Below are 14,574 nucleotides of genomic sequence, written 5' to 3' on the forward strand. Positions count from 1 at the left end.
AGAATGGCCTCTGCAGGAGTGCCTCGCCAGAGCAGGAGATGCAGCGGGCCTGGGACGGTTTTTGGCACCGGATCGATCCACTGGTGCCTGTCGGCGTCGCCTAGGGTGCAGCCGGTGGCGACGGCGCACTCCGCCCGGCTTCCTCCCGTCGATGGCGCGACGACCCACTGCTCCAGTGGCTGCGGTGGCTCGTGCTCCTCCTCGCCGCGTCTCCTCCGTGTGCGGCGCCGACGGACTGACCGCTGCCTTGCCGCATCTCTCCCTCCACTCTTTTCTTCTCCTCCCCTGGCACTCTCTCACTTTCCTCTCTATCTCTCTCTCTCACAGAGGAAACTGCCGGCCGCCGCAGTGAGCTCGTCGGATCCACAGCCCCATGCCGCCTAGCGACCAGATCCGCCCGGATGTGTCCATGTACGGACAACGCGAGTGCGGCGAGCTCGGCAGGGAGAGCAGCGGCGACGAGCTCGGTGGCGGGAGAAGAACGACGAGGAGGGGAGGAGGGGAACACAGCGTCGGAGGAACGAAGGAGAGGGGCGTGAGCGCGAGGGGGCGACGGGGGCGGAGGCGAGGACGGGAGGAGGAGAATAGGGTGTGCGGCCTTTTATGCGCCAGCCTGTGAAAAGACGATAATGCCCTCGGTGGAGCATGAGATTTACAGGCGGTGGCACAGCAAGGGTGGACACTATTCATTGTAGCAGTGTTTGCTATTGATCCGACGGCCAGGACCTCTCCATCTCATGATCCAACGGCCAGTATCGGTCCACCCGGAGATCCAACGGCCAGGACGCGCTCGGGGAGACAATCCGACGGCCCAGAATCGAAACGGCTGAGGAGGCTTCATTTGTGTCCACAATCTAACAATGAGATGCTAATGAAGAGCACGTACACGACACACTGAACTAACAGAAATGGCAGAAAAAACACCACCACTTTCGACCCAATAAAACACATGCTAGCACAGCCCCCGTCAGCTGACCGATGAGCAAAGAGCAATAACTCATTTTTACATCATTGACCAAAGTTATCTCATGTGAAATTCAAAACAAATAATTCATATGCTATTCTCGAGTGGAAGCGGGGTGGACATACGAAGACACGAAGACAAACAGATTATATTCAACGCTACCAATTTTGCTATCGTCGCTAGGTTCGGCTGGATGGCTACCAATTTCTCCCCCATCACCCCGCATAGCTGCACTCGAACACCGAGGAGAATCGGATTTTGGCTCTCGGACCAGAATGAGGTGGCTGCTCTTCATCTAAAATGAATTGAATCAAAAAGGGGAAAAGGGGATGCACGGGCCTACACAGTGCCTTACTTGTCGTATGCTGAAGTCAGCTACGCACGAGCCTACAGAGTGCCTTCCTGGTCGTGCGACGAAGTCAGCTCCTCCCCTCCCTCACACACACACACACACACTCTTAGAAGCTCACCCCCTCTAGAAAATGACACAACTGAAAAGGACACCCTACATGGGTCGGAGTCCAAACAAGGAGTGTGCGACCCGCGACCTGAATAAAAAGACCAACGGCAAATAAACCCGACACCACTCGCGAGTGATAGACAAATGAGGTAGCCACAAAAATTCAACCTAAAGCCAAATAAAAAACGGATGACTGATTTTTAAGTGTATATTTTAGCAGAGAAGAACATCGGTGCTAACAAGATTTAAGAAACCAGCGAGATTAACTTAGGAGAAGGGACGGGACAAATTCTAACAACAATTACACTTGCTAGATTTTTCATAGCAAGGAAGGATGCATCTCATAGCCTGAATCACATGCTTCGACATTATGTGAAGATTCACTATTCAATTAGGACAGAGTAATTTTTATCCACATTCTATGGCAAACAATACAAAGGAGGTAACTGCGGCTCCCTCCACATTTTTGCATCCGGGCTTGAGACAGGCAAAGGCAGTGTTAAACCACAACAATACAAAAACACAAGTTATACAACACCAATCATTCAGCAAAGCATACAGGCCACACCGTCAAGCAAATGCAATACACACATGGTCACACAAGCACACACCCAATCAAGCACTTGCACACAATCAACACAAAAGAAACAGACATAGATACGGACACATCACACACACAATGTAGCACTTGCACACAAGAAACAGACTCCCTCCACATTTTCACATCGGGCTTGGGACCGGTAGAGGCAGTGTTAAGCCACAACAACCAATCATTCAGCAAAGCATACAAGCCACACAAACAGTCAAGCCACACACAGTCATTGTCAAAATACAATACTCACACAGTCACACATCACAGTAAAATGCACAATATTCACACAATCACACACACACAGTCAAATACACAGTAACGCATCACAGTCAAATGCAATATTCACACACAGTCAAACACACAGTGACACACACAGACAGTCAAGCCACATACACAAGAGAGTCAAGCCACACAAAGTCGGACACACACAGAATGGAGCGCTTGCACACAAGAAACAGAAATAGATAGTGGCACAAACAGAAAGCAAATACATGAAAGACCGAAGTAAACTCGGAAAGCTATAAAGAAATACCAGAACCTGAATGACTAAACTGATTTCTCTCGAGGCGAGAGGGTGATTCAGATCTTCGTTCCTAAAAACGATTAGAGGTTGATTAGGTTGATTAAGCGATTATCTTCAACACTACCCACAAGTTTGTAGGACTATGAACAGAAAAGAAAAGTTAAATGTGTTCTTGTTCTACTTACTAGAGAAAGCAAGGCATGTAACATGAGCAAAATTCTTATAGAAAATCTAGCTAAGGTAAGCCATTCATACCTAAAAAATTATATGTTTCAAGTTGACAACAGTGATTGCCTCTCATCGCTTCCAAGCCGATGGCTAGCCTGAAATGGCATGAGCAACTTAAAATGTGAGTGACCACAATGCAAATGATTTATTCTTGAAAGCAAGAAAAGTAGCTTACCTCATGAGCAGCACCAACAGTCATATTAGAAAAGAAGATTTAGATGACCTATGATGTAATAAGCATCATATGAGTCAAAAATACTTGGGAATCAGTTTATGATCAAAGTTATCAAGGAATCAAGGATTCAGTCAGACAAACTGATCAAAATTCATAATCCGGCCATTTGAAAGGATAGAAACTTACTGATGATTTTGTGTATCTTGTAACTCCAATAATCCACTTGGTTTTGTCGTCTTTGACTTTAGCTATAGGTGAGAAGAACCGAAGAACAAATAGAAGTACCCGATTTTTGCAATGTTCAAATGTGTGGTACATGTTATGATGTGCAGGAAAGAATGAGGAAGTGGCAGGGGCTAGGAATCTGGTAACAAGGAGGGCCAAGGCTAGGCTACATTATCCCAATAAGATGCAAGTTGTTTGACGGTACCTTCTAGGAAGAACTTTTGCTATTTCTGCCCATCTATTCCCATATACCTGATGGGCATTAATCAGTGCATGTTCCTCCTCAATAGTGCAAGCTTCTCTCTGTATGTATGAATTCAAAATCAGCTTCATATTTACCAATCAGCTCTTCACATAACTAGTGTGTTTCTAAATTAGTAAACATTCCATGTTTGTCTTGCACAAAGGGGGAAATGCAAAATACAATCCATAAACCATAAAAATAAAGCAATCAAAAGAATACCTCTCTTGACATTTCTTGCCTATATGTCCACCTTGCAATGAGTCCATTTTGTTGGTCCATACTACATTTTGAGCACAAATATCAGGTGCCAATAGGTAGTTATGGATACAGCGCATCTAAAAACAGAATTAGCAAAATTTGGCTAAATAAAAGTTTTGGGACTGTCGCAAAATGTAAAGAACGTAAATATACCTGCATTGTATGCAAACCCAACCCATCAGCATCACGTCTAGATCTACATGGCTGTACGTTAAATACTTAGAAAAGCGTTATTCCAGTGACTGGACAACAATAATACAAAAAAGAGTATGGTATCCACATAAGACATAATCAGAACAAAGTTTAGAAAAAAGAATAGTGTTAGATCTGTTCAAATTCAACAAACAACAATTAATCCTGACATATAAAACACAATTTATACAAACCACACCGTCAAGCAAATGCAATACACGCATGGTCACACAAGCACACACCCAATCAAGCACTTGCACACAATCAAGACAAAAGAAACAGACATAGATACGGACACATCACACACACAGTCACACACACAATGTAGCACTTGCACACAAGAAACAGACTCCCTCCACATTTTCACATCCGGGCTTGGGACCGGCAGAGGCAGTGTTAAGCCACAACAACCAATCATTCAGCAAAGCATACAAGCCACACACACAGTCAAGCCACACACAGTCATTGTCAAAATACAATACTCACACAGTCACACACCACAGTCAAATGCACAATATTCACACAATCACACACACAGAGTCAAACACACAGTAACGCATCACAGTCAAATGCAATATTCACACACAGTCAAACACACAGTGACACACACAGACAGTCAAGCCACACACACAAGAGAGTCAAGCCACACAGTCAGACACACACAGAATGGAGCGCTTGCACACAAGAAACAGAAATAGATAGGGGCACAAACAGAAAGCAAATACATGAAAGACCGAAGTAAACTCAGAAAGCTATAAAGAAATACCAGAACCTGAATGACTAGATTGATTTCTCTCGAGGCGTGAGGGTGATTCAGATCTTCGTTCCTGAAAATGATTAGAGATTGATTAGGTTGATTAAGCGATTATCTTCAACACTACCCACACGTTTGTAGGACTATGAACAGAAAAGAAAAGTTATATGTGTTCTTGTTCTACTTACTAGAGAAAGCAAGGCATGTAACATGAGCAAAATTCTTATAGAAAATCTGGCTAAGGTAAGCCATTCATACCTAAAAAATTATACATTTCAAGTTGACAACAGTGATTGCCTCTCATCACTTCCAAGCCGGTGGCTAGCCTGAAATGGCATGAGCAACTTAAAATGTGAGTGACCACAATGTAAATGATTTATTCTTGAAAGCAAGAAAAGAAGCTTACCTCATGAGCAGCACCAACAATCATATTAGAAAAGAAGATTTAGATGACCTGTGATGTAATAAGCATCATACGAGTCAAAAATACTTGGGAATCAGTTTATGATCAAAGTTATCAAGGAATCAAGGATTCAGTTTAAAACAAGTCAGACAAACTGATCAAAACTCATAATCCGGCCATTCGAAAGGATAGAAACTTACCGATGATTTTGTGTATCTTGTAACTCCAATAATCCACTTGATTTTGTTGCCTCTGACTTTAGCTATAGGTGAGAAGAACCTAAGAACAAATAGAAGTACCCGATTCCTGCAATGTTCATATGTGTGGTACTAGTTATGATGTGCAGGAAAGAATGAGGAAGTGGCAGGGGCTAGGAATCTGGTAACAAAGAGGGCCAAGGCTAGGCTACATTATCCCAATAAGATGCAAGTTGTTTGACGGTACCTTCTAGAAAGAACTTTTGCTATTTCTGCCCATCTATTCCCATATACCCGATAGGCATTAATCAGTGCATGTTCCTCCTCAATAGTCCAAGCTTCTCTCTGTATGTATGAATTCAAAATCAGCTTAATATTTACCAATCAGATCTTCACATAACCAGTGTGTTTCTAGATTAGTACACATTCCCTGTTTGTCTTGCACAAAGGGGGAAATGCAAAATACAATCCATAAACCATAAAAATAAAACAATCAAAAGAGTACCTCTCTTGAGACCATTTTGTTGGTCCATATTGCATTTTTTGAGCACAAATATCAGGTGCCAATAGGTAGTTATGGATACAGCGCATCTAAAAACAGAATTAGCAAAATTTGGCTAAATAAAAGTTTTGGGACTGTCGCAAAATGTAAAGAACGTAAATATACCTGCATTGTATGCAAACCTAACCCATCAGCATCATGTCTAGATCTACATGGCTGTACCTTAAATACTTAGAAAAGCGTTATTCCAGTGATTGGACAACAATATTACAAAAAAGAGTATGGTATCCACATAAGACATAATCACAAAAAAGTTTAGAAAAAAGAATAGTGTTATATCTGTTCAAATTCAACAAACAACAATCAATCCTGACATATAAAACACAAGTTATACAAACCACACCGTCAAGCAAATGCAATACACGCATGGTCACACAAGCACACACCCAATCAAGCACTTGCACACAATCAAGACAAAAGTAACAGACATAGATACAGACACAACACACACACAGTCACACACATAATGTAGCACTTGCACACAAGAAACAGACTCCCTCCACATTTTCACATCCGGGCTTGGGACCGGCAGAGGCAGTGTTAAGTCACAACAACCAATCATTCAGCAAAGCATACAAGCCACACACACAGTCAAGCCATACACAGTCATTGTCAAAATACAATACTCACACAGTCACACATCACAGTCAAATGCACAATATTCACACAATCACACACACAGAGTCAAACACACAGTAACGCATCACAGTCAAATGCAATATTCACACACAGTCAAACACACAGTGACACACACAGACAGTCAAGCCACACACACAAGAGAGTCAAGCCACATAAAGTCGGACACACACAGACAGTCAAGCCACACACACAAGAGAGTCAAGCCACACAAAGTCGGAGACACACAGAATGGAGCGCTTGCACACAAGAAACAGAAATAGATAGGGGCACAAACAGAAAGCAAATACATGAAAGACCGAGGTAAACTCAGAAAGCTATAAAGAAATACCAGAACCTGAATGACTAAACTGATTTCTCTCGAGGCGGGAGGGTGATTCAGATCTTCGTTCCTAAAAACGATTAGAGGTTGATTAGGTTGATTAAGCGATTATCTTCAACACTACCCACAAGTTTGTAGGACTATGAACAGAAAAGAAAAGTTAAATGTGTTCTTGTTCTACTTACTAGAGAAAGCAAGGCATGTATCATGAGCAAAATTCTTATAGAAAATCTGCCTAAGGTAAGCATTCATACCTAAAATCGCTTCCAAGCCGGTGGCTAGCCTGAAATGGCATGAGCACCTTAAAATGTGAGTGACCACGATGTGAATGATTTATTCTTGAAAGCAAGAAAAGTAGCTTACCTCATGAGCAGCACAAGCAGTCATATTAGAAAAGAAGATTTAGATGACCTGTGATGTACTCCCTCCATACGATTATGTAAGGTGTATTATTTTCAGCACGGTGACCAAGGCACGAAATTATAGACATGTTAGGACTGAAATACCCTTGGCAAATTTGTTGATTAGTGGTAAGTAAATCAATTAGTCCAGGAAAGTAAGAGATGCATGCAATCGACAGAGAGATACTTTCCTTCTTTTGCTAAAGGAGAGATACAGACAATCAGGAGAGGGATACTTTCCATTTTTCTAGATGTCTAATAAGGGAATTATGAGGAATTAGAAGAAATGCACCTTACATTATGGAATTTTATCAAAAAATAAATACACCTTATATAAAGGAATGGAGGGAGTAATAAGCATCATATGAGTCAAAAATACTTGGGAATCAGTTTATGATCAAAGTTATCAAGGAATCAAGGATTCAGTTTAAAACAAGTCAGACAAACTGATCAAAATTCATAATCCGCCCATTTGAAAGGATAGAAACTTACCGATGATTTTGTGTATCTTGTAACTCCAATAATCCACTTGGTTTTGTCTTCTTTGACTTTACCTATAGGTGAGAAGAACATAAGAACAAATAGAAGTACCCGATTCCTGCAATGTTCAAATGTGTGGTACACGTTATGATGTGCAGGAAAGAATGAGTAGGTGGCAGGGGCTAGGAATCTGGTAACAAAGAGGGCCAAGGCTAGGCTACATTATCCCAATAAGATGCAAGTTGTTTGACGGTACCTTCTAGGAAGAACTTTTGCTATTTCTGCCCATCTATTCCCATATACCCGATGGGCATTAATCAGTGCATGTTCCTCCTCAATAGTCCAAGCTTCTCTCTGTATGTATGAATTCAAAATCAGCTTCATACTTACCAATCAGCTCTTCACATAACCAGTGTGTTTCTAGATTAGTAAACATTCCCTGTTTGTCTTGCACAAAGGGGGAAATGCAAAATACAATCCATAAACCATAAAAATAAAACAATCAAAAGAGTACCTCTCTTGACATGTCTTGCCTATATGTCCACCTTGCAATGAGACCATTCTGTTGGTCCGTACTGCATTTTTTGAGCACAAATATCAGGTGCCAATAGGTAGTGATGGATACAGCGCATCTAAAAACAGAAATAGCAAAATTTGACTAAATAAAAGTTTTGGGACTGTCGCAAAATGTAAAGAACGTAAATATACCTGCATTGTATGCAAACCCAACCCATCAGCATCATGTCTAGATCTACATGGTTGTACCTTAAATACTTAGAAAAGCGTTATTGCAGTGACTGGACAACAATAATACAAAAAAGAGTATGGTATCCACATAGGACATAATCACAAAAAAGTTTAGAAAAAAGAATAGTGTTAGATTTGTTCAAATTCAACAAACAACAATCAATCCTGACATATAAAACACAAATTATACAAACCACACCGTCAAGCAAATGCAATACACGCATGGTCACACAAGCACACACCCAATCAAGCACTTGCACACAATCAAGACAAAAGAAACAGACATAGATACGGACACATCACACACACAATGTAGCACTTGCACACAAGAAACAGACTCCCTCCACATTTTCACATCCGGGCTTGGGACCGTCAGAGGCAGTGTTAAGCCACAACAACCAATCATTCAGCAAAGCATACAAGCCACACACACAGTCAAGCCACACACAGTCATTGTCAAAATACAATACTCACACAGTCACACACCACAGTCAAATGCACAATATTCACACAATCACACACACAGAGTCAAACACACAGTAACGCATCACAGCCAAATGCAATATTCACACACAGTCAAACACACAGTGACACACACAGACAGTCAAGCCACACACACAAGAGAGTCAAGCCACACAAAGTCGGACACACACAGAATGGAGCGCTTGCACACAAGAAACAGAAATAGATAGGGGCACAAACAAAAAGCAAATACATGAAAGACCGAAATAAACTCAGAAAGCTATAAAGAAATACCAGAACCTGAATGACTAAACTGATTTCTCTCGAGGCGGGAGGGTGATTCAGATCTTCGTTCCTAAAAATGATTAGAGGTTGATTAGGTTGATTAAGCGATTATCTTCAACACTACCCACAAGTTTGTAGGACTATGAACAGAAAAGAAAAGTTAAATGTGTTCTTGTTCTACTTACTAGAGAAAGCAAGGCATGTATCATGAGCAAAATTCTTATAGAAAATCTAGCTAAGGTAAGCCATTCATACCTAAAAAATTATACGTTTCAAGTTGACAACAGTGATTGCCTCTCATCGCTTCCAAGCCGGTGGCTAGCCTGAAATGGCATGAGATACTTAAAATGTGAGTGACCACAATGTAAATGATTTATTCTTGAAAGCAAGAAAAGTAGCTTACCTCATGAGCAGCACCAACAGTCATATTAGAAAAGAAGATTTAGATGACCTGTGATGTAATAAGCATCATATGAGTCAAAAATACTTGGGAATCAGTTTATGATCAAAGTTATCAAGGAATCAAGGATTCAGTCAGACAAACTGATCAAAATTCATAATCCGGCCATTTGAAAGGATAGAAACTTACCGATGATTTTGTGTATCTTGTAACTCCAATAATCCACTTGGTTTTGTCGTCTTTGACTTTAGCTATAGGTGAGAAGAACCTAAGAACAAATAGAAGTACCCGATTCCTGCAATGTTCAAATGTGTGGTACACGTTATGATGTGCAGGAAAGAATGAGGAAGTGGCAGGGGCTAGGAATCTGGTAACAAGGAGGGCCAAGGCTAGGCTACATTATCCCAATAAGATGCAAGTTGTTTGACGGTACCTTCTAGGAAGAACTTTTGCAATTTCTGCCCATCTATTCCCATATACCTGATGGGCATTAATCAGTGCATGTTCCTCCTCAATAGTCCAAGCTTCTCTCTGTATGTATGAATTCAAAATCAGCTTCATATTTACCAATCAGCTCTTCACATAACCAGTGTGTTTCTAAATTAGTAAACATTCCCTGTTTGTCTTGCACAAAGGGGGAAATGCAAAATACAATCCATAAACCATAAAAATAAAACAATCAAAAGAATACCTCTCTTGACATTTCTTGCCTATATGTCCACCTTGCAATGAGACCATTTTGTTGGTCCATACTACATTTTGAGCACAAATATCAGGTGCCAATAGGTAGTTATGGATGGTAGTTATGGATACAGTGCATCTAAAAAAAGAAGTAGCAAAATTTGGCTAAATAAAAGTTTTGGGACTGTCACAAAATGTAAAGAACGTAAATATACCTGCATTGTATGCAAACCCAACCCATCAGCATCACGTCTAGATCTACATGGCTGTACGTTAAATACTTAGAAAAGCGTTATTCCAGTGACTGGACAACAATAATACAAAAAAGAGTATGGTATCCATATAAGACATAATCACAAAAAAGTTTAGAAAAAAGAATAGTGTTAGATCTGTTCAAATTCAACAAACAACAATTAATCCTAACATATATAACACAATTTATACAAACCACACCGTCAAGCAAATGCAATACACGCATGGTCACACAAGCACACACCCAATCAAGCACTTGCACACAATCAAGACAAAAGAAACAGACATAGATACAGACACATCACACACACAGTCACACACACAATGTAGCACTTGCACACAAGAAACAGACTCCCTCCACCTTTTCACATCCGGGCTTGGGACCGGCAGAGGCAGTGTTAAGCCACAACAACCAATCATTCAGCAAAGCATACAAGCCACACACACAGTCAAGCCATACACAGTCATTGTCAAAATACAATACTCACACAGTCACACACCACAGTCAAATGCACAATATTCACACAATCACACACACAGAGTCAAACACACAGTAACGCATCACAGTCAAATGCAATATTCACACACAGTCAAACACACAATGACACACACAGACAGTCAAGCCACACACACAAGAGAGTCAAGCCACACAGTCAGACACACACAGAATGGAGCGCTTGCACACAAGAAACAGAAATAGATAGGGGCACAAACAGAAAGCAAATACATGAAAGGCCGAAGTAAACTCAGAAAGCTATAAAGAAATACCAGAACCTGAATGACTAAACTGATTTCTCTCGAGGCGTGAGGGTGATTCAGATCTTCGTTCCTGAAAATGATTAGAGATTGATTAGGTTGATTAAGCGATTATCTTCAACACTACTCACACGTTTGTAGGACTATGAACAGAAAAGAAAAGTTATATGTGTTCTTGTTCTACTTACTAGAGAAAGCAAGGCATGTAACATGAGCAAAATTCTTATAGAAAATCTGGCTAAGGTAAGCCATTCATACCTAAAAAATTATACGTTTCAAGTTGACAACAGTGATTGCCTCTCATCACTTCCAAGCCGGTGGCTAGCCTGAAATGGCATGAGCAACTTAAAATGTGAGTGACCACAATGTAAATGATTTATTCTTGAAAGCAAGAAAAGAAGCTTACCTCATGAGCAGCACCAACAATCATATTAGAAAAGAAGATTTAGATGACCTGTGATGTAATAAGCATCATACAAGTCAAAAATATTTGGGAATCAGTTTATGATCAAAGTTATCAAGGAATCAAGGATTCGGTTTAAAACAAGTCAGACAAACTGATCAAAACTCATAATCCGGCCATTTGAAAGGATAGAAACTTACCGATGATTTTGTGTATCTTGTAACTCCAATAATCCACTTGGTTTTGTTCCCTCTGACTTTAGCTATAGGTGAGAAGAACCTAAGAACTAATAGAAGTACCCGATTCCTGCAATGTTCAAATGTGTGGTACACGTTATGACGTGCAGGAAAGAATGAGGAAGTGGCAGGGGCTAGGAATCTGGTAACAAAGAGGGCCAAGGCTAGGCTACATTATCCCAATAAGATGCAAGTTGTTTGACGGTACGTTCTAGGAAGAACTTTTGCTATTTCTGCCCATCTATTCCCATCCCGATGGGCATTAATCAGTGCATGTTCCTCCTCAATAGTCCAAGCTTCTCTCTGTATGTATGAATTCAAAATCAGCTTCATATTTACCAATCAGCTCTTCACATAACCAGTGTGTTTCCAGATTAGTAAACATTCCCTATTTGTCTTGCACAAAGGGTGAAATGCAAAATACAATCCATAAACCATAAAAATAAAACAATCAAAAGAGTACCTCTCTTCCCATGTCTTGCCTATATGTCCACCTTGCAATGAGACCATTTTGTTGGTCCGTACTGCATTTTTTGAGCACAAATATCAGGTGTCAATAGGTAGTTATGGATACAACGCATCTAAAAACAGAAGTAGCAAAATTTGGCTAAATAAAAGTTTTGAGACTGTCGCAAAATGTAAAGAACGTAAATATACCTGCATTGTATGCAAACCCAACCCATCAGCATCATGTCTAGATCTACATGGTTGTACCTTAAATACTTAGAAAAGCGTTATTGCAGTGACTGGACAACAATAATACAAAAAAGAGTATGGTATCCACATAAGACATAATCACAAAAAAGTTTAGAAAAAAGAATAGTGTTAGATCTGTTCAAATTCAACAAACAACAATCAATCCTGACATATAAAACACAAGTTATACAAACCACACCGTCAAGCAAATGCAATACACGCATGGTCACACAAGCACACACCCAATCAAGCACTTGCACACAATCAAGACAAAAGAAACAGACATAGATACGGACACATCACACACACAGTCACACACACAATGTAGCACTTGCACACAAGAAACAGACTCCCTCCACATTTTTCACATCCGGCCTTGGGACCGGCGGAGGCAGTGTTAAGCCACAACAACCAATCATTCAGCAAAGCATACAAGCCACACACACACAGTCAAGCCACACATAGTCATTGTCAAAATGCAATACTCACACAGTCACACATCACAGTCAAATGCACAATATTCACACAATCACACACACAGAGTCAAACACACAGTAACGCATCACAGTCAAATGCAATATTCACACACAGTCAAACACACAGTGACACACAAGACAGTCAAGCCACACACACAAGAGAGTCAAGCCAGACAAAGTCGGACACACACAGAATGGAGCGCTTGCACACAAGAAACAGAAATAGATAGGGGCACAAACAAAAAGCAAATACATGAAAGACCGAAATAAACTCAGAAAGCTATAAAGAAATACCAGAACCTGAATGACTAAACTGATTTCTCTCGAGGCGGGAGGGTGATTCAGATCTTCGTTCCTAAAAACGATTAGTGGTTGATTAGGTTGATTAAGCGATTATCTTCAACACTACCCACAAGTTTGTAGGACTATGAACAGAAAAGAAAAGTTAAATGTTTTCTTGTTCTACTTACTAGAGAAAGCAAGGCATGTATCATGAGCAAAATTCTTATAGAAAATCTGGCTAAGGTAAGCCATTCATACCTAAAAAATTATACGTTTCAAGTTGACAACAGTGATTGCCTCTCATCGCTTCCAAGCCGGTGGCTAGCCTGAAATGGCATGAGCAACTTAAAATGTGCGTGACCACGATGTAAATGATTTATTCTTGAAAGCAAGAAAAGTAGCTTACCTCATGAGCAGCACCAACAGTCATATTAGAAAAGAAGATTTAGATGACCTGTGATGTAATAAGCATCATATGAGTCAAAAATACTTGGGAATCAGTTTATGATCAAAGTTATCAAGGAATCAAGGATTCAGTTTAAAACAAGTCAGACAAACTGATCAAAATTCATAATCCGGCCATTTGAAAGGATAGAAACTTACCGATGATTTTGTGTATCTTGTAACTCCAAAAATCCACTTGGCTTCGTCGTCTTTGACTTTAGCTATAGGTGAGAAGAACCTAAGAACAAATAGAAGTACCCGCTTCCTGCAATGTTCAAATGTGTGGTACACGTTATGATGTGCAGGAAAGAATGAGGAAGTGGCAGGGGCTAGGAATCTGGTAACAAAGAGGGCCAAGGCTAGACTACATTATCCCAATAAGATGCAAGTTGTTTGACGGTACCTTCTAGGAAGAAGTTTTGCTATTTCTGCCCATATATTCCCATATACCCGATGGGCATTAATCAGTGCATGTTCCTCCTCAATAGTCCAAGCTTCTCTCTGTATGTATGAATTCAAAATCAGCTTCATATTTACCAATCAGCTCTTCACATAACCAGTGTGTTTCTAGATTAGTAAACATTCCCTGTTTGTCTTGCACAAAGGGGGAAATATAAAATACAATCCATAAACCATAAAAATAAAACAATCAAAAAAGTACCTCTCTTGACATGTCTTGCCTATATGTCCACCTTGCAATGAGACCATTTTGTTGGTCCATACTGCATTTTTTTAGCACAAATATCAGGTGCCAATAGGTAGTTATGGATACAGCGCATCTAAAAACAGAAGTAGCAAAATTTGGCTAAATAAAAGTTTTGGGACTGTCGCAAAATGT

At 40.4% G+C, this 14,574-nt stretch overlaps 3 long non-coding RNA genes across 4 annotated transcripts in view; all 3 read right to left on the bottom strand.

The window, feature by feature from the left end:
* Nucleotides 1-14,574, bottom strand: part of LOC123114101 (uncharacterized) — a 37,877-nt gene that overhangs the window by 6,005 nt on the left and 17,298 nt on the right. Inside the window, exons 33-47 of one of the 2 annotated variants that reach the window (XR_006456409.1) lie at nucleotides 14,140-14,237; nucleotides 13,896-14,001; nucleotides 13,699-13,746; nucleotides 13,551-13,618; nucleotides 13,311-13,365; nucleotides 10,202-10,262; nucleotides 9,944-10,041; nucleotides 9,700-9,805; nucleotides 9,514-9,561; nucleotides 9,366-9,433; nucleotides 9,126-9,180; nucleotides 8,325-8,381; nucleotides 8,131-8,191; nucleotides 7,873-7,970; nucleotides 6,990-7,734 (exon numbers count right to left, since the gene is read on the bottom strand). The exons of the other annotated variant lie outside the window; for it this stretch is intronic. This is a non-coding gene — a long non-coding RNA (uncharacterized lncRNA). The remainder of the gene's footprint in view (nucleotides 1-6,989; nucleotides 7,735-7,872; nucleotides 7,971-8,130; nucleotides 8,192-8,324; nucleotides 8,382-9,125; nucleotides 9,181-9,365; nucleotides 9,434-9,513; nucleotides 9,562-9,699; nucleotides 9,806-9,943; nucleotides 10,042-10,201; nucleotides 10,263-13,310; nucleotides 13,366-13,550; nucleotides 13,619-13,698; nucleotides 13,747-13,895; nucleotides 14,002-14,139; nucleotides 14,238-14,574) is intronic. 2 annotated transcript variants of the gene reach the window in all.
* LOC123114110 (uncharacterized) lies at nucleotides 2,997-4,436 on the bottom strand. The gene is made up of 3 exons (XR_006456412.1): nucleotides 3,823-4,436; nucleotides 3,631-3,691; nucleotides 2,997-3,470 (listed from the first exon to the last, which is right to left on the bottom strand). It is a non-coding gene; the product is annotated as an uncharacterized lncRNA (long non-coding RNA).
* LOC123114117 (uncharacterized) lies at nucleotides 4,563-6,215 on the bottom strand. The gene is made up of 5 exons (XR_006456414.1): nucleotides 5,463-6,215; nucleotides 5,219-5,324; nucleotides 5,022-5,069; nucleotides 4,874-4,941; nucleotides 4,563-4,688 (listed from the first exon to the last, which is right to left on the bottom strand). It is a non-coding gene; the product is annotated as an uncharacterized lncRNA (long non-coding RNA).

Source organism: Triticum aestivum, chromosome 1B, assembly GCF_018294505.1.
Source record: "Triticum aestivum cultivar Chinese Spring chromosome 1B, IWGSC CS RefSeq v2.1, whole genome shotgun sequence".
NCBI classification, from domain to species: Eukaryota; Viridiplantae; Streptophyta; class Magnoliopsida; order Poales; family Poaceae; genus Triticum; species Triticum aestivum.